Genomic DNA, 26,674 nt, shown 5'->3' on the forward strand with positions numbered 1-26,674 from the left:
ATTCAAATTTCTATTTCAGCAGAATATTTGGAGGTAGTTAATTGAGGTGACATGACTCTTTTCACTTAGTTAACTCAGTAAATTCAATTTGGAGACACTTGAGTTCCATTTTACATGATTTCTTGCTAATTTGTAGCAATCTATTTCAGTTAATTTGAGTTATTATTAGTTTAACTAGTTCTAATTGTTAAAAGAACTAGTGGAGGTCAAGTTGTGGATGTGTAACTTCAACCAAAATCATTGATCAATAAACCCAAAACAATTTTGGCATGAAGATAATTCGAGTTACCCAGTTGAGATGGAGATTCTAAGGTAGTTTACTATCATTTGTAGCATATTCCCATGGGTGTAGGTGATGCATACAGCCAGAGATTGACCTAAGACTATTGCACAATTCCTTAATGTGAAATTCCTAAAAAAAATAGGGGAAATTTCCAAAAGGAACAACGCAAGGAAATAGGAGCTTGGGAAGGCTTGAAATTGGCTAAGTGTTGGGCTAAGTTTAGTCAATCAGGCAAGGGGATAAACTATACATTTACAGGGTGTGCTTAGGCTTAAGCAAGCATTGTATTTCTTCTTTATTCCTTCATTAATGCAATACAGATTGGAAGGGGTTTTGACCAGTTGCTTTCCCATAGATAAATATATGTGTATGTGTGATGTTTCCTTTTGCATGTCAATGATTCTTGTTTTAAATGGTGAATTAACTTCCGAATATCAATAGAGTAGCTTCAAGTCTTGTGATTTAGAAAATTTCATGACCAGTATTGAATATACACATTAATTTCTACATGGTATCAGAGTTGGAATCATTGTAGAGAAGAGATTTCAAAGTTTTCGTTGCAAGATATTCGAATTTGAAGATCAGTGTTGTAGGTTTTCTTCAGAATTGAGAAGATGGATTTCAATGGACTTAGGCTCGAGTATGCCTTGGTAGGCACCTCAAACTTTGTTGCATGGAAGGACCGGATGGAGGAAGTAATTGATGATAATGGGCTACTAAATACATCAAGACGGATGTAGCAAAATCCCAAGCATATAATGCCCAAAATCTCACTAAGTGGAAGAAGGATGTGGCTAAGGTGAGGAGAATCATATTGGAGGGAGTTTGGGGTCATATTGTCTCGAATATCCATAGAAAAGAGACTTTGTTCACAATGTGGAAGGCACTAACATAATTTTTCGAGAACAATAGTGGCCACATGAAGTTGGCAGTCAAGGACAAGCTTCGAAGAATCAAGATGCAAAAGAACGACACAATTCTGCAATACCTGAGTATGTTTACATAGTGTCATGATGAACTTGGCAGGGTCAGTGTCAATTTCCCTGAAGAAGACTTGGTAGCTCTAGCCCTTTTGGGCCTTCCCAAGAGTTGGCATAGCTATCAAGATTCGATAAATGGAAGAGAGAAACTACCAAGTTGGAAGCAGCTATGGTACGATCTAGTGCATGAAGAAATGAGGTGGAACACTAGAGATAGAGCCTCATCCAAGGACAAGGAGGAGGAGAATTGTGCCTTGGATGGAAAGGCCAAGAAAGGGAAGGGGAAGAAATCCCAATCGAAAGTAGATTCGAGTCAAGGGAGTGAGAAGAAATACTTGTCAAGAATAAAGTGATTTTGCTGTCATGAATTCGAGCACTATGCAATGAAGTGTCCACACAAGAAGGAAACAAGGAAGACCACAGGAGGAGCAGTTGGTGAAGCCTTGGCTTCATACTTTGAACTTGATTTTACCCTCATTATGTGCATGGCAAGCACAATGATGCGTAATGTGTGGTATCTCAATAACTATGCCTCATTCCACATGATGGGAAACAAAGAATTTTTCAGTGACTTGGAGGAGAAGGATATCCAGATGCACATCGAGATGGGAGATGATGGACGGTATAGTGCAACCAGTATTGGTATAGTTACCTTTCAAACAAATTCAATATCCCCTCTCAGGCTCAAGGATGTGATGTTTGTACTAGGTCTGAAAAATAATATAGTTTTCATAGTTGTGTTGGAATACTTTGGATACAATGTGATTTTAAGCAAAGGGAAATATTTCCTAAGACACATTTCCATGGGACAAGTGAATCAGATCAGAGTTTGAGTGAAGAAATTCTACAAATTAGATGTGGAAGACTGTGCAGTATTGAGCACAAACGTAGAGAGGGTGCAAAGTCAAGATGTCGATGAATTATGGCATAGAAGACTTGGCCATTTGCATCATGATGCTTTGAAGACCATGCAACATATTTCTATAGGCCTTGCCAAAGGAGCACTAGAGTAGCGGGATACATGCAAAGGGTGTACGTTGGTGAAGTACACAAAACCCACCTTCAATGGTTAGGACAACAAGGCGCATGCAACCCTTGAAAGGATCCACTCTGATGTCTAGGGACCTTTCTCAATAGCCTCCACTTTCAAGCACATGTATTATGTTATATTTGTAGATAATTTCTCATGAAAGTGTTATATCTACTTCATGCAAAATAAATACTAGACATTCTTCAAATTTGTTGAGTTTAAAGCACTTGTTGAGAAAGAAAATGGTAAAAAAGTGAAGGCTCTTAGGAGCGATAATAGTGGTGAGTACGTGTCGAATGAGTTTAAAAATTTATGTACAAAGGAAGGCATTCGATGGGAGTTGACAACACCCCATAACCCACAATAGAAAGGAAAAAGCTAGAGCCAACAACAAAGTTGGGCATATTTGTGGGGTACACAGACACACCTCACAACTATCATGTGTACTTGCCATCTCTCAGGATGACAGTGGTCAAAAGGGATGTGAAATTTGATGTGGAGAAGGAAACAAGGTGCGCTCTTGAGAGGGAGCTTTAGTTGTTACAGCTTGATCAAGAGATTTTGGCTCCAAAGGAAGAACCTTAGGAAGTTGTGGAGTAGCCACAAGTAGAGGAGAAGAAAGTGGAGACGTCCACTCAAGAAGAGACATCTAGAGAAGGAAGGAAGCGAACCAGGGAAGCTAACAAATTATTGTAGGATGCTAGAGAGGATGTGGGAGCACCCACATCACATTGTAGGTAGAGGAGGTCACCAAATCGGTACACTAGCTACATGGCTCTAATGAGTGAGATGGTAAAGACAGAGCCATTGTAATTCGAGGAAGTTGTAGAGAAACCAGTCTGAGTTGATGTTATGGTAGAGGAATATGATTCCATTTTTAGAAACAATGTTTGGGAAGTGGTCCCAAGACCACTAGGAAAACTAGTGGTTGGTTCGAGATGGCTTTACAAGATAAAGCATGCAGCAGACGAGAGCATAGAGAAACAAAAGGCTAGATTTTTGGCCAAGGGTTTCTCTCAGGTTGAGGGAATCGACTATGAGGATACCTTTGATCCAATTGCAAGGTACTCATCCATTGGGTCAATTCTAGCACTATCAGCACAGATGGGGTGAAAGATCCACCAGTTTCATGTGAAGATGACATTCCTCAATGGATTTATTAAGGAGGAGGCATATATTGAGTAGTCACAGGGGTTTGATACCTTTGACATAGAGTCACATGTTTGCAGACTCAAGCGAGTGTTGTATGGAATCAAGCAAGCACCTTGTTCTTGGTACACTAGGATCGACACCTATCTCACATGTTTGGGCTTCACCAAAAGTTAAGCAGATGCAAACCTTTATCACATTGTGGTAGAAGGTAAATTATTGATTATTGTTTTATATGTTGATGACTTGATCCTTACTGGTGATGAACAATTGATTAGATCTTGCAAGGAGGATCTTGTAAGAGAGTTTGAGCTGAAGGACATGGGTCTCATACACTACTTCCTTGAATTGGAAGTATGACAACGTGAAAGGGAATTGTTTGTATCTTAGGGAAAGTATGCCAACAAGATGCTTCAAAATTTCCACATAGACAGGTGCAAATCCATGGAGACTCCTCTAGTAGGAAATTAGAGGAAAGAGGATGTTACTTCAGGTGAAGTAGTGGAGACTACTATTTATAGGCAGCTTGTGGGTTCACTCATGTATTTAGTGAACACACGACCATACATGTGTTATGTGGTTAACCAACTTAGTCAAGTAATGGTTAAGCCAACCAAACTGTATTGGAAGGAAATAAAGCATTTGTTGAGATACCTTAGAGGCACTACTCAGTTTGGTCTTCGTTACAAGAAGACAGAGGGAGTGACGTTGCAAGGCTTCACAAATGTGGATTGGGCAAGGAGTCCATCAATTAGGAATAACACATCAGGAGGAATTTTGAGTGTTGGGTCAACAACAGTTGCTTGGTACAACAAGAAGCAGATATCTGTGGCACTCAGCTTAGCAGAAGAAAAGTACATGGTTGCAAGTCAATCAACATGTGAGGCTATTTGGATGAGAAATATTCTTGTTGGGTTATTTGGTCAGAAGTTTATGGGTCCTATAGTGATTTATTGTGACAGTCAAAGTTGTATCAAACTCTCTGAGAATCTACTATTTTTTGATCGATACAAGCATATTGACATCCGGTATCACCATCTACAAGATTGTGTGTAGAGGTAGATTATGTTGTTGTAGTACATTCCAGTAGATGAATAAGATGTAGATATTTTGACAAAGGCTTTTTCAAGAGGAAAATTCGATTTCCATAGAAGCAACATTGGGGGTATCTGATAATCCCTTTCTTGCTGAGAGGGAGTGTTGAAAATGCAGTAAGAATATCTAGTTTTGACCTTGCCTTGCTCAAACTAGATTAAAATTCGAATTTCTATTTCAATAGAATACTTGGAGGTAGTTAACTGAGGTGACATAGCTCTTGTCACTTAGCTAACTCAGTAAATTTGATTTGGAGACACTTGAATTCAATTCTATATGATTGATTACTAATTCGAAGCAATCTATTTCAGTTAATTTGAGTTATTGTCAATTTAACTAGTTCTAACTATTAGAAGAACTAGTGGAGGTCAAGTTGTGGATGTGTAACTTCAACCACACTCAGCGATCAACCAACACAAAATAGTTGTTGCATGCAGAGAATTCGAGTTACCCAATTGAGATGGATATTCCAAGGCAGTGTACTATCAGTTATAGCATATTCCCATGTATATAGGTGGTGCATGTAGTCAGAGAATGACCTAAGGCTATTGTGCAATTCCTTGGTGTGAAATTCCTAAAACAAATTGCGGCAATTTCCCAAGGGAACAGCACAAGGGACTAGGAGCTTGGGAAGGCTTGAAATTAGCTAACTGTTGGGCCAAGTTCAGTCAATCAGCCAGGGGGATATAATATACACTTGCAAGGTGTGCTCAGACTTGAGCAAACATTGTATTTCTTCTCTATTCTCTGATTAACACAATACATATAGTAAGGGGTTTTGAGCAGTTTCTTTCCCCTAGATAAATCTTTGTGCATGTGTGATGTTTCCTTTGGCATGTCAATGATTCTTGTTTTATATGGTAAATTAACTTTCATAGATCAGTAGAATAGCTTCAAGTCATGTGATTTAACAAATTTCATGAGCAGTATTGAATCTACACATTAATTTCTACACTATCCTAACTGAGATATAAAAGAAATTCATAGTATCTCAATTAGGAACAAGAAGAATAATAAAAAAATGGACAATATAAGATATTAAACTATAGAAGTAGTTCATACAACCTAATATTGATTAAAACAAATACACATCAGTTTTAACTTAGTAAATAATTTACTTGTGTTCTCGCAGGTTTGCATTTTGGAGAAGGGTGAAATCCTGCGTGGATTTTTCTTCTTCAATGTTTTGAGTTACGTATCACATCCCATTAACCCATCATTAAAAAGAGAACTATGGAAAAATCATAATATAATATAAAGAAATGTTAACTAATGTTAATTAATCAATAGGTTTAGTTGGCTCGTTTATTAGAAATCTTTTTTATTTAGATTCATTTAATAAAACAGAATATAATATTTTATTAATAAATTACCTATGTATATTACTCTGTTTTATTTAAATATTAAATATCATATAAAGAATGTAATAACAATATATAATATATTGAATTTATATAAGAGTTTTATTTTATTACTACAATGTGATTTTTTCAATTAATGAAGTTAATATATAATAAAGTTGATTAATAAATATTAATTAATTAATATGTTTGCTTAATTTTTTTAGATTTATTTAATAAAATATAATAGAATATTTTATTAATAAATTACCCTTTTTATTAATATGTTTCATTTAAACTTAAAAATATATTAAATATTAAATATCATATAAGGAATTTAATAACAATATATAATATATTAAATTTATGTAAGGATTTTAATTTATTTAATACAATGTAATATTTTTATTATTTATGCTAAATTATTTTAATCAATAAAGTTAATATACTAATTAGATATATTTGAATGATTATCAATTTTATTAGATTTATTAGATTAATTAGTCGGGACTTAGTTGATAATGGGAGTCTAAGATTTGTTGAGCTTTCATCCATCATCTCTATTAATATTCAATTTCAATGGCCTCTGTTTTTCTTTTAGAATAATGATAATTGATGGTGATGACCCTGGCATTTTCCAAACCTATATGGTGTTTTATTTCTTTGGAGCATTCCACAAGTGCTACTTGCTTAGATTTGTCGTGAATGATGTTAGCACTATGCTATTTTAGTTTGGTCTAGATTGAGCAGCCAGTCTCACCAATGTATACCTTTCCACAACCACATGGGATCAAATAGACACCTTTGTTCTTTTTAGGATCATTTAGGTCTTTTGAGTGGTCCAACGTTTTCTGCAAGGCGTTAGGAGGAGAGAAAGCAACCCTAATTTTGTTTTTGTTGAGGACAATGACTATTTTGTCCATGGTTCCTTTGATATAAGGAAATTTAATGTTTTTTATAAAATCATCATTACCTCTTTTTAACTTTTTATTCTCAACATAATTCTTGATGGTTTTCTAAATTTTTCTTTCATCATACCCATGGTTTTTGAATACCTGGGTAGTGTGTTCCATTTCTTCATTTAAGTGTTCATTGTCAAGAATTATCTTAGCTCTAATAGAAAGGGTGATTATAAATCCAATGTTTTGCATAGGGTGATGGTGAGAATCTTCTTGAATATATCTATTTGTGTGGGTTTTGTTACGCTATACTTGATGGGTCAATGTTCCAACAAGTCTTTTGGAGAAGGATATCAAGAAAGGTAGTTTTACATTCTCCTCACTTTCCATGGTCGATTTTATTTTTTTCCATTTGGTTGTTCATGTGTTCTAAAAATTGAACAAGTTTATCTCTACATTGGGGCCAAATGAAATAGGTGTCATCCACAAATATTCTTTAATGTATAGCTTTTCGTGAGAAAGAGTTGATGAATTTCTCTTAGAAGTGTAGGTTTTAACCCCGTATAGAAATTACCTGCACACGAATTCTAAAAAAATAGAAAATAAACAATGGTGAGAGCATAAAACATAAAACATATATACAGAGAGATTTTCCCCTAGACCTCGAAACCAAGACTACTAGATTGATTTTTCATAATGTTCCTTTCAATGTTACAATACATATATATACATGTTGAAGCATCCATAAACCCCAATCCATTAACCATAGATTAGAACATAACCGTAGTTCCCTTGACCGGATCTACAAAATACCATGGACCAAAAACCATTGTGCCCAAAACCATGTGCAAAATCCATGCACAAAACCATAGGTAGGTTCGCCCACCTAATATAGGGTCCAAAAAAAATAATTCACAGGGAGTTGCCCTGGACCTCGTGTAGGGGGGCTACCACCCCCTGCATATCCCCCGACAGGAGGGGTAGCCATCCCCCCATGCATGGGGTAGTCGTGGAAAGAATATAACATAACCTAACATTCTCTCACTTATTTTTTTCTTTCCACAGGGAGCCACAGGAGAACTTAGTCGTTGATCCAGCGCAACAAAGCCCATTTTTTCTCTACACCAAGAGAACTTCTCAGTGCTCATAGAATTTGTTAATCATGATACCACTTTTTGGGAATCACGATTGATGTTAGACCAAAACCCGCTAGTTTTAGTCAACAATTACATTGCTAGAGATAAATATCTATGAGAGGTGGTTATTCCATGTCATGAAACACACGGGGGAGCATTGGCTTATCCAATGTCCAAAAATATCCCCCCAAACTCGTGTCGGGTGTGCATCGGACTCATGACCTACATTCTGATACCACTTGTTGTTTTCTTTCCACAGGGGGCCACATGAGAGCTTAGTCATTGATCCAACCCAACAACACCCATTGTTTCTCTACACTAAGAGAACTTCTTAGTGCTCATAGACTTTGTTAATGCATCTGCAATATTCTTCAAAGTGTCCACCTTTACCAGTGACACCTTTTTGTCGTCAACCATATCCCTCACAAAGTGATACTGAACATCAATGTGATTTGTCTTTGAATGATAACTAGGGTTCTTTACCAAGAAAATTGCACTTTGGCTATCACAGTCTATCCTTATAGCTCATTGTACTAACCCCATACTTGAACACAATCTCTGCAACCAAGTTGCTTCCTTTCTTGCATGAGTTACTGCTATATATTCTACCTTTGTAGTTGAAAGTGCCACTATAGATTGTTTCTTACTCATCCAAATGACTGCAACTTCAAATAGGTTAAACACATACCCACTTGTAGATATTCTTTGATCCAAATCTCCAACCCATTCTGCATAAACAAAGCCATGAATGTCCAAAACTCTGTCCAATCCTAGTCTTCCTTGTTAGCACAAACCATAATTACTAGTGCCACACAAATTCCTGAAAACCCGCTTCACTGTTGTTCAATGCTCCTTCCCTGGTTCTGACATAAACCTGCTCAATACTCCCACTGCATGTGAAATGTCTGGTCTAGTATAGACCATTGCATACATTAGGCTATCGACTGCACTTGCATATGGAACACGGAACATGTCCTCTTCCTCTTCTTGTGTCTTGGGACACTATTCAACAAATAACTTTACACCTACAAGAATAAGAACCTTCACCATTTACTATCCTGCATATTAAACCTCTGCAGTATTGTATTGACATTCTTCCTCTGGTTTATGCAGAGCTTCCTCTTTGCCCTATATTGTTTAATTTCCATGCCCAAAATATAGTTTACAAAACCAAGAACTTTCATGTCGAATTTGGAGGAAAATTGGGTCTTCAAATCCTGGATAATTTCTTTGTCATTTCCAACCAGCAATATATCATCCACATACAAGACTAGATAAATAACAAAGTCACCAATTAATTTAAAATACACACAGTGATCTTCTTTTCTTCTGGTGAAGCCATGTCCCCATATAAATGTTTCAAATTTCTGATACCACATCCTTGGTGACTGTTTTAACCCATACAAAGACTTTTTTAACTTGCATACCAGTTCTTTCTTACCCTTCACCGCAGAGCCTTCAGGTTGCTTCCTGATCTCTTCTTCTAGATCCTCGTGAAGAAATGTCGTCTTCACATCCATCTGTTCTACCTCAAAATCAAAAGCAACAACAACATATAAAAGTAATCTAATAGAAGCTACCTTGGCAATAGGAGAAAAAATATCACCAAAATCAATTCCTGACACCTGCGAATAACCTTTTTCTACTAAACGAGCTTTGTTTCTCTCCACCTTTCCTTCTGCATTTGTCTTCTTCTTAAACACCCATTTGATGCCAATGGGTTTCCTTGTAGCCGACAACTCCACAAGATCCCAAGCCTCATTTTTGTGCAAAGATGCCATTTCATCAACCATGGCCTCTTTCCAAAGTTTTCCATCCTCTGAATCTACTGCTTCCCTCACAGTTCTAGGATCATCATCAATAATAGATAAAACATAATTTGAACAGAAAGCAGATGGACTATACCTTTCTAGCTGCCTCTTCTTTCTCGAACTGATTTTCTCACAGCCAGAGTTTATGGCTCTTCATCTTTTTATTCCTCTTCTACTATAGAGTTTGATTCTTCCTCCTTTAGCTCAAACTCTATCTTCTCAGGTTCCTTTGATAGGAATTCATGTTTAATAACATATTTCAGCTCTTTAAACACCACATTTGGTTGTACACAACCTTCCTTGTTTCTGGTTCCAAAGCTTATAACCTTTTAAACCATCCTTATACCCAATAAAGATGCACTTTTCAGATTTACTATCCAACTTTGTTCTTTTCTCCTTTGGAACATGTACATATGCATCACATCCAAAAACCCTCAGATGTGAAAGAGAAGGTTTCTTACCAGTCCATACCTCTTGTTAAGTCTTATCCTCTAACACTGATGAAGGTGATCTGTTGACCAGGTAACATGCAGTCTCCACCGCCTCTGCCTATAATGCTTGTCCTAACTCGACACCACTAAGCATGCTTCTTGCCATTTCCATCAACGCCTTGTTCATTCTTTCTACAACTCCATTTTGATCAGGTGTGTATGGAGTAGTCTTCTACCATGCTATACCATACTTCTTACAAAACTCTTCAAATTCCTTCTTGCAAAAATCTCCATCTTTATTTGTCCTCAACACGTTTATCTTCTTCTCTGTCTAGTTTTCCACTAGAGCCTTAAATTCTTTAAACCTGTCAAAGACTTCAAATTTCTTCTTGAGGAAATATATTCATGTATTCCTTAAGAAGTCATCTATAAATGATACATAGTACACAAACTTTCCTAGTGATGGAACTAAAATAGGTCTAAACACATCACTGTGCACAAGCTTTAATACCTGTTTCACCCTTTAACCACTAGAGGGGAAAATCACCCGATTCTTTTTCACATATACACAATTTTAACAGAAATAAAAATCCAAAGAGCTATTAGACATACCTTCTACCATACCTTTACCATGAAGTATTCAAATTCCCTTCTCTCCAATATGTCCAAACCTTTTATGCCATAGCATGGTCTTTTCTCTAGAGACCACTAGATTTTCTACTCCACTTTCAGGAACCACAAAATTGTTGCACCTATCAATAAAAATGCTACCTTGAAGCTTGTATAGAGTTCCAATCCAAAATCCCCACATTAATGCTAGTTCTCCCTGAACTATCTTGCAGGTATCTTTCTCGAACACTGTTTTTACACCTACATCATCCATCTTGCTTATAGAAATCAGATTTCTGGCCAATGTAGGAATATGCAGAACACCCAAAAGTGTTCTAATCCTTCCACCTTGCAACTTCAACTTGAATTTTCCTCGACCAACGATTCTAACCTTCCTGTCATCCCCCATAAAGACATCACCACCATCGTATTTCTCATACTCGCAGAACCACTCTGAATGGGGAGTGAAGTGAAAGGATGCACCTAAGTCAATCAACCATGGCTCAAGATCTACATGTGTACTTGAAGAAGAAGCCAAGTACACATCCCCACCTTCATCTGAGGTGGTTTTCGCCTCTTCAGAAGGAGGATCATCAGATCCCTTTCCTTTCTCAAGAGCTTTAGATTTACAGTCCCTTTTGTAGTGCCCTTCCTTTCCACATTTCTAGCACACCATTACAAGTTTTCTTGAAGATTTTGATCTCCCTTTAGATTTAGATCTCCCACTTGAGGACGTATTTTTATTTCTATTCTGGGACCGTCCTCGTACAAACAAGGCATCACCATTCTGGCCTTCCATATTTTTCCATCTCATCTCTTCCAATAGCAAGGATGAGACTATTTCATCAAACTGCAAGGCAGTTGCATTGCTACCTATTGCAACAACCAGACTATCCCATGAATCTGGTAGAGAACAAAAAAAATTGGTGCACTTATCTTCATCTAAAAATTTAGTATCAATAGATAATAACTAGCTTACCACAATATTAAATGCTTTCAAAGGCTCTGTCACCGAGTCTCCATCTTTCATCCTCAAGTTATACAACTTTTTTTGTAGGAGCAATTTATTCACCAGAGACTTAGATTGGTATAAAGTCCCTAACTTGTCCCACAAAGCCTTCGTTGAAGCTTCCCCTAATACATTCAACAATACTGAATCTGAGACACACAATCGTATTTTTCTCTTTGCCTTTCGATCCAGCTTTGCCCAGTCTTCAAATGGAATTGTTGTTGGTTTAGTACCCGGATCTACCGCGATCCACTGATCTTTATCCACTAGCAGATCCCCCATCTCGAGTTTCCACAACTCAAAATTTTGGCCATTAAATTTCTTGATCTCTATCTTTCCATTGCTCACCATCTTCTTTCACAACAAGAATCGATTCAGTAGATCTCCCACTGAACAGGGTCTACCACATAAGAGCATAAAACATAAAAGAAACATACACAAAGATTTTCCCCTGGATCCCAAAACTAGGACTACTAGATTGATTTTTCATTATGTTCCTTTCAATGTTACAATACATATATATACATGTCGACGCATCCATAAATCTAAATCCATTAACCCTGGATTAGGACATAATTCTAGTTCCCTTGACCGGATCTACAAAATACCATGGACCGAAAACCATTGTGCCAAAACCATGTGCAAAATCCATGCACAAAACCATAGGTATGTTCGCCCACTAATATAGGGTCAAAAAAAAAAATCTAGAGGTGCTGCCTCAAATCCTGTGCAAGGGGGCTACCCTCCCCCCCTACATACCCCCCGGTAATGCTCAACGCAACGTACATGGGGGGTTACTGCCCCCCCCCCCCCGTAACCCCCTGGCACATGGAGTAGTCATGGAAAGAATATAACACAAACCAACAAAAAGTACCCCATGAAAATTTTCACAACAATTAGGGAGAGAGGGGAAACAATAAAAATGTTATCATTTTCTTCATATATGTCTCCCTTATAACTGAAATATGTAGACTTCAAACTGATAACAATGGAGTTTAGTAAATAATTACTAAAGGACAAACATAACTATGCATACTCATGCTTAGTATGGAGGATTAACATTGCTTAACATGAGAGAAAAATAAACTGACATACTATGGAAATAGTTCTCATAATCAAATAGTAGCTAAAACAAATAATTATCAATGATTACTTTGTAAATAATTATAAGGAGTCATGAACACGTATACTCATATCAATAATTTATTTTTCAAATTCAAACCAACCATGAGAGATAGTTTACCAATGGTTTAAAAAATATATAACTTTGCATAAATCAACAACAATGCACATCATGCAAACTTATATTAATATGGAATAGAATTTGGCAAAAATAAAAGAGAAGTATTTCATTAATCTTGAAAATGATAATAATATCAAAATCAATAACAATTGATAGACCTCAATATACATCATGACAAGTTTTGTAAACTTGAAAATATTGCACAAGCTATAATCACTCTTCCAAAATACAACTTATTACAAGAAAAAAATTGTCATAGTGCAAGCCTCTTCTTATCTTTCATGCAACTTGTGGTCCTCTAAAATCCTCTAAAAATCCCCCTAGTCTAACCTCTATATTCCAAGGTGTTCTCCCTTTTCTTTTACAAGAAGATTTTTATCCATAAAATAATTTCAATCAACGAAAACAAAACATCTCTCCATCCTTTTCTAAAATAAATATGCAAATATAGAATTTGTTGATCAAGATAAGCATGTTGCATAAATTGAAGGATTTATGTTTTTATTGTCTCCTTGATTTTAACTAATTCTTTTTCTTTGGTAGAGACTTTAATTTCTTCATCTTTTCATTTGAAATCTATTTATGTAGCATTTTGAATTCACACATGTACATTCAAAATTAAAATAAATAAAACTAATAAATTTTATGAAAATCCAAATTTAAAATCATATGAAAATATTTTGTTGATGTTTTGGGATTTTTGTTTCCATTAATTTCGACAAGATTAAAATTCTCAAAATTTTCTCAATAGTTTTAGCTTTCCAACAAGTTATTTTATGATTAATTTGGCCTTCTAGAGCTCCAAATATAGCCTCCCAAAAACAACACTCAACCATTATAGATGTAGCTCATGTACTAATCTTAGTCATTGATTTAAATGTTGAAATAAATATCCCACATGCACCATGGAAGAGAATTTTTCAGGTTTTATATTTTATTTTTCCATTAAAATAGTTCGTATAAAAGTCAAGTGGAAGGTATAGAGAGAGGATTCCATGTTAAATATTTTGACTATCAAATCAAAATAAAAATAAATAAATAGAACCAACCAACACCAAGTTATTGGATATTGAGAGGATTTGGAAAATTCAAGGAAAATAAGGTGTCCTACAGTTATATTTCAACCACTGGGCATGGGATTCTAGGTGTTGCACTCCATCCTTAAGATTTTAGAGCAAAGTGATGAGAAAGAAAACATCTCAATGTCCCAAGATCTCGACATTTTGACCACAGGGTTTTGACCATTAGGCACTAGTTTCTAGACACAGGGAACCCTATTCTAACCTTTTAAGTGACGCCTAATATTATCGTTAACATAATAATTTATGTCTATCAGGTTCTTTCAATTGATAGATGTCGGCCCCTAGATTTCAGAAAAATTAGGAAGTGATGAGGAAAAAGAAACCTCGACATCTAATAATCTGTTATTTTAGCCATCATATTTCATTAACTAACATAAATAATTATCATTAGTTAGGTTCTTTCAAGTGTTAGAGCTTGGAAAAAAAAAACAATATATATATACATATATATATATATATATAATGTGAGTTTCTATGTTAACACATTCAATATAATTCTTTGCCACATGGATCAAGGGACACATTATTAGAAACCAGGACAATATTGAGAGGGGGCATGAATCAATATTGTAGGAATTTTAGCAATTTCTTTTACTTGCAATGATATTAGGACACCAAGAAATACTTCAACAATTAATTCATAGGAGCATGACAAAAATCAACATAACTAACAAAAATATTACACATATTATTCAATTTTTTTTTTTAATTTCTTCACAAGGCCAACTATTACTTCTTGTTACAAAGTTATTTGGCTATGACCAATAGGAAGAAACTACTCCCTAATTCATCAACTATCACTGAAAGAAGTTACAACCCCTAAGTTTATCAACTTCTACTAAAAGGAGCTTCAACCCCTAAACATTTACTAGTAACTACTAGAAGGAGCTACAACCCTTAATATGTAAGCTACCACTTAGCTGACCTCAATGACACATTGTTCATCTATTTCAAACTCAAATCATGAAGCCATTCCTATTATAACATAAATCAATTTGTCTCTAAAACACTCACCAAAACCACCATTACTAACACTTTCAACAACCTTTCATTACTAAACACATAAAAAACATTAATGTTGGAAATAATACTGAGATGGGGGGGGGTGAATCAGTATTATCAAATCACTAAATTTTTCATTTCCATACTTAGATTCATAGACACTACTTCAATTAAGGGAACCCACCTGTACATGCAACTGTGTTTAATGCAACTAGCGTATATCTAGTAAACTTATGATTTAGTTAGTTGATCTTTAATGAGTGCATCGGAACATTATTAACCATATGAACAGTAAAAAGGTGCAGTAAAATAGAACAGATCATCACACATAAGAAGCACACATGAACACCATGATATAAGGTGGAAAGCCAATGTGGGTGAAAACCACCTGCTGCAATTCGTCTCTATCTTCTTTTAATAAGAAACTTATTTTTACAATATTTTTGTACTGGTGTAGTCTTATACCAGTACGCAGGCTTCTACTTGCAGAAGGCTACAACCTTCTCTTATTCTCCAGCTTCTCCTGGAAGGGAGCTACAACCCCCTTAGTTCTTGTACTAGCTAATATACTAGTATGTAGGTGTTGACCTATAGAAGGCTACAATCTTCTCTCATTCTCCAGCTTCTCCTGGAAGGGAGCTACAACCCCCTTAGTTCTTGTACTAGCTGATATACTAGTACGTAGGTGCTGACCTACAAAAGGCTACAACCTTCTTTCTTCCTCCAGGTACCATGTTTCATAAATTTTTAGACTGGATACTCATGGAACACAACATCATAATCTAAAGGCCACGTTTCATCCAATTTTCATATTGGACCCATCAATATCATTGAAGCACAAAATCAATCACCACTTGCATCATCAATCTCTGAATTACCCAACACTGAATCATTAAAACCCTGTCAACAAAATACAGTCACCAGAACACAGAGCAGAACACAGAACTCTGCAACAATATTTAGAGCCAACTGTATCATCAAAAATCATGCATCAGAGTGCATACGCTACTTGGAAGAGCCGAACTAGCGTGTATACACAACTTCACCAAGGCGAACTAGCGTATATGTCATCAAATACTTACTTATAACTTCACTGCACTTCCAGACTTTAGACATACCCAGATCATTACATACAAAAGGATAATATGTGTGTTAGCAACCAGATCTAGTCCATTAGATCACATAAAGATAAGTCATTATGATCCTGATCCATTATTAGATCTCATCCATCAACACTGAAGCTAAACACAATCAACCAATCTGAATATGCAGAATACTGACACTAGTAAACAGTCACCAGAACTTAGAACTTTGCATCAACAACTAGAACCACCTGTAACTTCAAACATCATAGTTTATATGGTATACGCTATTTAGATGTATCTAACCTGCGTATGTACGCGCTTTTATCAAAGTCAACCAGCGTATACATCTGTAAATATTCATTCATGATTTGCAGCTATTCCAAACTTGAGTTATACCCAGATCATAATATTTACATGCATCAGTATATAGATCTAGAATAAGCATGATCAAACCATATAGAGATGATTCATTCCAAGCCATAAGATCCTGATCCATCATTAGATCTTGTCCTCCATCAATCGCTAAGATTCCTCCTTGGCTCAGATCAAGTAAAGCATTATAAACCCATAACCTGCATACTGGATCTCACACTTCATCAGATATTTGAGACTTTCTGAGTGCTTTTGCCTAATGATCTTCTCCTCCTTTTATAGTCTTAGGCCTTACTCAATACCATTGTCCAAAACCACTTGGAACTAATACCTTGGACCACATACCTAGGGTCAACATGTCGGACAAGATACCTTGGACCAATACCATGGATCACAATACCATGGTCCAAATACTACGGACCAAAACCAAATGTATGTGCCTTTCCTTGCATGAAAGTGCGTGTATATGCATACTCACCTTATGTACTGATAACTAGCGTGTATATGCAGCTTGGTCAAGGGGAACCTGCATATATATCTTTTCTTTCATTCTGAGAGCCTGAACTGTCATCTAAGTGAGTTTCCATCTGAACTGATTCCTTGAAGCTGCCCTGCAAATACTACTGTCATGCATTCTGTCACATCTGATATCTCTTTTGTAGATTCATCTAGTTACCATGTATAAGTGAGTTGTTCTGCTACAAGAGGGTTGCCATCAAGTACAACACATTCATCATAATTCCAACAATTAATTCATCTCACCAACACACTTTCTCACACGCTTATTAAAAAATTACACAAATTGCAAATTCAATTATGTTTATAAATATTTTTGGACTGATATATTTTGAATTGAAAGTCTAGCTCTCTCTTGCAAGAATCCTATAATTTTCCCTTTGCCTTCACATGATTCTTTGATATTTGATCTCCAAGTTATCAAACTCTCCTTACTTGTTTCTACTTAAAATTTTGAGTTCAAGTGCTTAAATTTGCTATTTTGGAATTTTTACATGATTTAGCTGAGGTTCTAAAAAAATTGGCTAGTACCAATTTTAGCTTCACTGCCAGATTTACCTCTTAAACTATCCATGCCTCTAATTTGAACTCTAACTTGCTCATGCCGTTATTTTATTTATTTTTCGCTGCTGGTTTTTTTGGCATAAATGCCAAATTCAAAAGTTGTTGACTTGTACATCCAAATATGCATATAATTCCAAAATACTTGTTTTTGGATTGTTCTTTCTTTAGGTTCTAATCCTTCACCATTGCTCATAATGGCTTTAATTTATGGCCCAAATGGATTTGTATTTAACACTATGCTAAATGCCAAGCTCCACTAAGTGACAAAGAACAAGCCTGCCAAACTGTTCACCTAAGGATTTCAAGCTGTTGTTTAAGCGCCATATGTATCATTGCTTGTCCTAAGCACTTTTAATACCTATATATAAAATCTTGCCAAAACACCTCTACAGGCCCCTTTTTTCTTTAAGCCTCGAGGGCTTATTTTGTTTTACAACTATGTACACCCTTGGTCTTTTCACTGCATGAAACCTTGACCTAGCCCTTTAAGCTTGCCCCTGGGTTTCTTTTCCCTGACACTGTTTCATAACTGCCTCTGGGGTCAAAGGATTAGGATGAGCTGTCCTTGTGGGTCCACCCACTGTTATTATGAACCAATCAAATGCTCACTGGGCTTAACTATCAATGGCAAATGCTACATTTCCTACTGCCTAGTCAGCCTAACGATCCTCCTCTTCACACTTTATAAACCTTCTAAAAGAAAGCCTCTAGGATGACATCATGCTTACATAATCTTTGCCACATGGAACCTCTACAGTGTGACACGTGTCACCCAGATTTGGCCCACTAGGGTACCTAAAACAACCGAATCTTCCTGCCATGTGTGCTTCATACTATCATCATCTTTGTCCACTAAAATGTTGCTACACATCCTGTCAGAGAAGAAAGAGAAATATTCATGTGCCTTGTGTTTTGTGACCATTTTATTTATACAATTTAAAGGGTCTCGACCAATTTATTAACATTTTGTCGCTGCCATGTTTCCCATGCCTTGCTCCATGCTTGACCTAAACCTTTGTGCGCCCTTTTAATTTCTTTGGGATACTCCTGCCATGATTGTGCCATCCTTGGCTTGTGTCATCTCACATGCCTCTTGTGCATTACTCTGAATCCTTTCGAGAAGGTCCTTCTAGGGTACTGCCACCGAGGCGAGATGTTAAAATGGGACCTCCTACTTTGAACTTTTGCTAATAAAGTTGTCACCACCTGCTACTGTAAGACCCACATTTTCTCGAAGCTTTGGTTAGTGGCTCCACCAAATTCTCCACTGCATTTGGTAATGCTTCAAAACTAAACATTTGCTAAAGGTTTTCCAACCACTTCTAACTCTACAACCTTGACTTTTGGGGTCCCTGCCTCTGACTAGCCATAATTTTTAATCCAGGAGGCTATTTCTAAACTTCGATATACCACTAAAAAGATCTTTAAGATCTATTTCCATTTAAGTGTGTCTGAAACATTCAAGTTGATTTTCCATACAATAAATGGCTCCAAAGATCCTCCACCTTCACCAATTCTTCCTTGAGCATACTTTTCACTCATCTTAGCTTTTTCCTTCATCATGTTTGCCATCCCACAGTTGTGACTTATGACTAAGCCTAGGCCTATGAATGTGTTGGTTAAGAGGTCTCTGGCTCCGATAAATCTAATGGAGGTAGATCCAAGGAAGTAAGGTCGAAAGATAGAAAGCCTACTGTTTAGCGGTGCATCTTTCACGGAAGTAGCTAGCGGTTCAATATACGCAATTAGGTCTATCGACGCCCGTCAATGACAACACATTTCTAACACACATCATCTACCACATCATCAAAAAATATTGATTATATAAAAACTTCCGAGAGTAATAACATTTTGTTCCACGCTTAGAATGAGAAACATTTATATCATCAGAATACTCATGATGAGTAGAAGATGATGTTGGCTTCAAAATTAAGAAATTATAAATAAAAGAAGAAAATTTTAGTGCATTAAAAGTAAACTACACACTTGTTTATGACCTATCAAATTCAATACAAAAGGGAATCAAAGATTTGATCCTATTGTATGTATATATAAAATCTAAACCAATGAGATTAAAGAGAAAAATAATACCTAATGGAATCAACTATACAATAGTAATGCAGTTGATTTGAATATAAATAAGCCTTAATCGAATTATTTCAATTTTGCAAAAATGTTCAACTCATTCATTCATGCACTGAAACCAAAACCTTAATGAGACTGTCAAAACATCATGATAATCCAATATCAAGCAAATTGAGGCATGTAATCAACTTGAATAAGTTTAGATGATCATGCATACCAATGATGAATAACTAGGGAGTAAAGATTCAAATGGTGCATTTCAATAATGTGTGGGGGAAAATGTGATGAAATGACAAATTTACATGACACAAAAACTCCATCACTGAAATCATATTCATTGGGCTAGATGCATGCATGAGAACTCACTAATGATTGTGTTATGTAAACATTATATCATCAATGCATCATTCTATGAATAAAATCCCAAAAGAATCAATGCAAAGAACCACACAAAAACAAAGAAGGAAGATCATCAAACCATAAATCCAAATCAAGAAAAAAAAATCAAATGCAAATAAAGGAAGTATTTTCAAAATTTATATGGGCCCCTTTTATTTTTTCCAAAAATAAAAGGGAGAATTTGAGGTCTCAATAGGTGTCAACCTTGTCAATTGAGTGAGGTTAAGAGAGGGAAGATGATGTTCTCTATAGTTGTTAGTGACCACTCTTCTAGTATCCACTTTTTAAATTTCAACTTTCCTTGATAGACTAAAATCACTCTAGTATTTATGACAAAAAATATGCAACTCATGTTAGATTCTTTCCCTTAAAGTTCCTATAAATAGGTCTAACAAATTATCCTCTAAAATGTTCCCTACCCCAAGACTCAACTTTTGGAATTATTGAATGTGTTCTATAACTAGACCATTATGTTGAAGATTTACCAATTCACTAAAGAATGTATTGATCTTAATATCCTCATAATGTGCTATAAATTCCTTTGGAAAAATGGAACAAAATTATTTTTCCTTTCACAAAGGCATTTAGATACCACACAAATTGATATTTTTCTAAAAACATGGATGCAATATTCACCTTTTATAAGATCCTAACTTGGCGTATATCAAAGCATTGCTTCATATGGAATATCCATGTTATAGAATCATTATCATAAAACTTTCTCATATCGATATTTACAATCAAGTAGTTCATTGGTACCACATTGCATCCTTAATAATGTGGATCTTGAAGTGATGAAAAATCATGATTTTTGGACTCAATATTTATTTCTTCCACATTTTCTTGATTTACTTGCATTTTATTATCTCCCTTAGCAAGTTTCTCCCCTTGGGTATTTGAGAGGAAGGTGGATATGGATTTTTCGAAATGTTACATGTTCTTTTCCATCTCATCCATTTATTTTTCCCATTTTTTTCCACCTCTTCAATAGAGGGAGAATTTTCTTCTCTTTGTTCTTAAGGCATAGTAGATCTCTCTAGGGTTTTAATTCGTGAAGTATATTTTGAAGCACCATTAGGTGCCATCTAGGAGAAATAATAATTCTCATATTTTTCATCTTCATCAAAAATTTTGAATCACCAAAAATATATCTTCTAATCGGAAGTTTTACCAATTATAAGTTACATACCATTCAAAACCCAAAAATGTAGATTATCTAAATGGCTTACTTTTTTCCTAATATATCTCTAAAATTTAATCCCTTCTAAATCTATATTTTCGACTTGTAGTTCTATGGCATGTATTCTCTAAAATTCTATAGGTCTAACCAAAAATTGATGTGCCAAGTGAAAGTTATAGTAGTTTTCCCAAAAATTGTTTAATTTTGGCCTTTTCCCAAGAGTGAAATTATATAGTGTGTCGTGTGTTCAATTTTTCAAATATGATTCTAGATTTTATATTTATGGTACCTTAATATGTCTCCTTGGATCCTTGAGAATTTCATTGTCTGAAACTTATCTAGGAGAAAGTTACAACAAAAATTCCAAGATCAGTCATTTGAAATTGATTTCAAGGCTATTCACAAATTCTAACTTCCAAATGATATATATTCAAAACTATAGAAAACTGGAACTAAAACCTTTACCATCTATACATCAAAATCTATTCTAAGTCTCTTAACAATTTCACAATATAAGGTATCCCATAAGAAGGTTATAACGAAAATGTCAAAATCACTCATTTGAAATGAATTTGAAGGCCATTCACAAACCTGCACTTCTATAGGGTATATCTCCAAAATTATAGAAGACTAGAATCTAAAATTTTAGTAGATGTACTTCTATATCTCTCCTCAATAATATCACAATTTCACAATCTAAATATTCCCACAAAAATGTTATAGATAAAATGTTAATATTACTCATATGAGATTGATTTCAAGACCATTCACATTAAACCCTAACTTCCATAGAGTATATCTTTGAATTTAGAGAGAAAATAATATGAAAAAAAAATTAAAATTACTTGTATATCTCTCCTCAAATATCTCAAAATTTCACGATTTGAAACTTCCCAAGAAAAATGATACAGTTGGAAAATGTCATGATGACTTGTTTGAGGTAGCAAAACCATAGGACCATAGTTTTGATACCAAATGTTAAGAACCACATGCATTAAAAATGATAAGAATCCACTATTATTTTCCACTTCAAGGGGAAATCCTCCTTTACAAAGAATACAATGTATAAGAAAATATTTGATGATCTTAAGACTAGGTCTCCTTAGTGTTTGCATGTGAGAGAGAGAGAGAGAGAGAGAGAGTGTGTGTGTGTACAATTATAATTAAGGGGTATAAGCAAAGGTTATGACCTAAATAAATATATACATGTAATAAATCAATATCTATGGTTTAATAAGGGGTGTTATTGTTAGTGTAGGACTTGCCTAAGGCTTAACACATATGTCAATTTTGTAGTTAAAAATGTTGTAGCCTTAAAGTATATTATTGTTATTATTATTAATATATTACTCCCAATAATTTCAAATGTTGTGTCCTCCAATGTCTTCCCATAGCTAATAACAAATAAACACTCATTAAATTTATTTTCTTGATGATTAGTGTTCTCCTTGATCTCTTTGATACTTCATTTGGGAGCTAGGCTAGTAAACAAAGAAAGAATTAAAGGCACCATCATCCTTTAAAAAAGTAATATTTCATCAAGGGGATCAAAAATATGCTAAAAATTCAAAGTGATGAAAATCTCCTGAAACCAGTACGAAATCAGAAATCTCGTCATTTTGATTCCAACGATGTTTGAATTGCCTCAATCTGACACTGTATGTGAAAGTTATCATCTTCTAAAGTTTTTGGCAAACAACTAAAAAGTAAACTTACAGGATTGACTAAGCTTCTGACTGGGCATGCCATATGGTGATGTGGCATTGATGTTAGTAGGCTGACTGGGTAGTACAGATTCTAGAAAGGCCAATCCCACGCTAACACATGACATGATTGTACAAATCATCTTGGCGAATTTTTATTGGTTGTTGTGATATGGTGTGAGACAATAAGAGGGCAACATGTGGCCTTATGAGATGGCACCATGTGGCCCTCTAAAGGTGTGAAAAATTATGGTTGGGTGATTGATGACCTTGGCCGGAATCAAACCCACGACCTCACCATTAAAAACCAACCACTAGATGGTTGAACCACTGGGACGTGCTAATTAATACTACGTGACAATGTTATATTTATATTTTATTTGGTTTGGCATTGGCAGGAGGGGGTGGAGCATGTGGCCCTAGCCCTGGGTTATGTTATATACCACATGTCTATGGTGAAAGCGGTGTGGGGTAGGGTGTAAGGCCCTAGCCCTGGTTCTCTTAAACCATCGTAACCTACAACTAACAATGCAGAGGAGGGCTAGCGTATGGTGCCCAAACTGCTACCACATGGCCCTTCATATGACCAAGAGCACGGAGCTAGCAAGCACATGGCCTTTGGCCGACATCCCTGGCCACATTACATGCCACATCATTGATAAAAAGGGCAGAAGTTAGGGCGCATAAGTCAAGTTAACTACTCAACATATTGCATCGATTTTGACAGAATTTCCACCACTCCAGTGTCACTTGGTGGTTCCGCCAAAAGGATATTCGTTACCTATTTTTCTAGTTTTGTCAATTTGCGGGACAGATAGTAGAGAAAGGAACAAGGAGGCCTAACTTGGCCATTTTAAGCCTTTTTGAGCCTAAGAAGAGCCTACACAGGGTTTTTTGGGTGTTTTGGACACAATGGCATCATTATTTTTGTGATTTGAGCATTGTATGTTGATGTAATTGACATTTTGAGCATATAATTTAAAAGGAACAACATTAGAAGTTGGACCCGAAGATGTAGCCCGGGAGGGGTGAACTTTGTCATCAAATTTTTGTTTTGTGATGTTGCATGTTGTCTATTTTTCTCTTGTTAAATTTTCAAAACTTAACTAAAATTACTAAGTTTATGTGCTTTTGAAATTTCGATCCATTGTCCATGAGACATAAACTAGCTTGCAAATTTTTTCAAGAAACCTTCAAATTTTTATTAATATTTCAGAGCAGTTTGGTATTAGAGCATGGTTGTTTTGAAGGTTTGACTATTTTTGCAAGTGTTTTCTTGAATGATTACAAGGTCTAAGTTGAGAAGAGGAGAATGAGTTCTTGAAGAACCAAACCCTCAAATTGGTTAAAGGAGGTCACGAAATCTAAAACCTCCACCAATTAGGGCACATGAAGAAGGACATGAGCTAATGTTTGAGGGTGAGAGAGATTTCATAAAGGCTTTCTATGATATGTCTGAGATGGTGAAAGTGTTGTACAATGAGAGGACAACAAGGTTGCAAGGAGAGAGTTTAAATCAACAAAAAGGTAATGGTGGTGATGGGAGAAAGCCTCTATTTCTTCCACCTCCTCCTTCACCTCCACCTTCACCTCCATCCTCATCTCCTTCTTCACCTCCTTCAACACCTAGACATACTCCTCCTAGATCTCCAAAAGGACATGCTAAGTCTCCTTTGCTTAAGCTTGATGTCAAGTTTGAATTGCCTATGTACAATGGGGAAGTAAATACTAAGAAGTTGGATAATTGGGTTCATAAAATTGAAGTCTATTGTAGGATTCAAGAGATTTTTTTATGATGTTACAAAGATACAAATTTCTTCTCTTCATTTGGAAAGCGCAACCCTCATCTAGTGGGATGCCAAAACTCAAGAATATTTGAAGAAAAGTGGTAAAATTATCTCTTCTTGGAGTGATTTTATAGTTGCATTAAGAAGACAATTTTATCCATTAGCTTATATGGAAAAAGAAATTTGAAAAAAAAATAGACAAGCTAAAGGTCAAAGTGTCCAAAGTTACACACAATAATTTAGAAGAAGAGCTTTAATATTGGGTGTTGATTTGTCTTCAAAAAACACTCTACTTAAATACATAGGTGGATTATATTGTTATTTGAGCCATACTATACTTATGTTTAATCCCACCAATCTAGATGAAGTATGTGTTCAAACAACTCATTTAGAATCAAGAAGCAAGAATGTTCCCCAAGAGACTAGCAAGAAACCATCCAAATATGGAGACAAATGAAAGGGAAAGTTTAAAGGCGAAGTCAAAAAGAATGCTATAGTCAAGAAAGAGGGAGATAAACTTACCTTTAAACATTGTTCAAAAGAAGGCCATGATGAAGACCATTGTTGGAAACAACATCTAGAAATGAGACCAAAGAAGTTCAATAACAAGGGGAAACAAAATAATCATTCTACACATCAACAAGATCTAGGATCTGATTTAGGTGATGAACCAAAATCACAACCATGGGAATAAAAGGTAAAGATTTTAATGCAAGTACTAGTTCTTCTACTAAGCCTATAGAGTCTCAAAATGATAAAGAAATAAGTGATCTTTTCCATATCAGGGTCATTACAAAACACACCAAAGTTGATACATTATTTGATAGTGGATCCCAAGTCAATGCTATCTATGAAGGAATTGTGAAGAAACTAAATCTAGAAACTACACCTCATATTAAACCTTACCCTTTGGGTTGGGTATGTGATGATTACAATTTGCAAGTGACAAGAAAATGTAAACTTAAATTCGTCATCATTGTAAAATTTATTGATGAGGTAGAGCTTGATGTTGTACCACTTGACATATGTGGAATTGTTTTAGGGAGTCCATACTTGTATGATCGAAAATCCATATTCTATCGTCATGAGAACAAATATCATATTTTTAAAGATGGATTTGAGTATATTTTTAGAGAACATTGCAAGAAGATGAACTTATCTCTTGTTAGTGTTGGTCAGATGAAACGACTTGTAAAATCTAGTAAGAATTTTGTGTTGTTAATGATTAAAGCTAAAGATATTGTTGAATCTAAAGCTTTCATACGATGTGATTCTAAACTCAATCATGAATTGGTTGAAGGTGTTAACACTTATGACTAGATGTTTCAAGAATCTGAAGGGTTGCCTCCTAAAAGAGGAATCCAACATGAGATTCACTTGCAATAGGATGCACCACTTCTAAGCATTGGCATGTACATAATGTCAATTTTGGAGAATGTAGAAATCAATAAAAAAATTCAAGACATGCTTGACAAAGGGGTCATCAGGCCTAACACATCTCCTATTGTCTTGGTTCCAAAGAAATATGGTACATGTTGCATCATATGTCTGTAGATTTTAGAGCTTTGAACAAAATCACAGTAAATATTCTCTATCCTCTTCCTTGCATTGATGATTTGCTAGATTAGTTAAAGGAAGTTGTTTATTTCACTAAGTTAAATTTGAGAAGCGATTATCATTAGATAAGGATTGTTGAAGGTGATATTTTGAAAACTTCTTTCAAGACAAAGCAGGTTTGTTTGAATGGTTAGTTATGTTGTTTGGGATTTTCAATGCACCTACAACATTCATGAGAGTTATGAATGATGCTTTGAGACCATTCCTTGATGATTTTGTCATAGTCTACTTAGACGATATTCTGATTTTTAGTAAGACCCGCGAAGA

At 35.5% G+C, this 26,674-nt stretch overlaps 1 protein-coding gene across 1 annotated transcript in view; it reads left to right on the plus strand.

Moving 5' to 3' along the window:
* LOC149230645 (protein DETOXIFICATION 40-like) overlaps window positions 1–26,674 on the plus strand; it is a 144,753-nt gene that overhangs the window by 46,007 nt on the left and 72,072 nt on the right. The window lies entirely within an intron of this gene.

Source organism: Pinus tabuliformis, chromosome J (genome assembly GCF_031772625.1).
Source record: "Pinus tabuliformis cultivar Carrire ecotype Pingquan chromosome J, CPIR1, whole genome shotgun sequence".
In the NCBI taxonomy this organism is placed as follows: Eukaryota; Viridiplantae; Streptophyta; class Pinopsida; order Pinales; family Pinaceae; genus Pinus; species Pinus tabuliformis.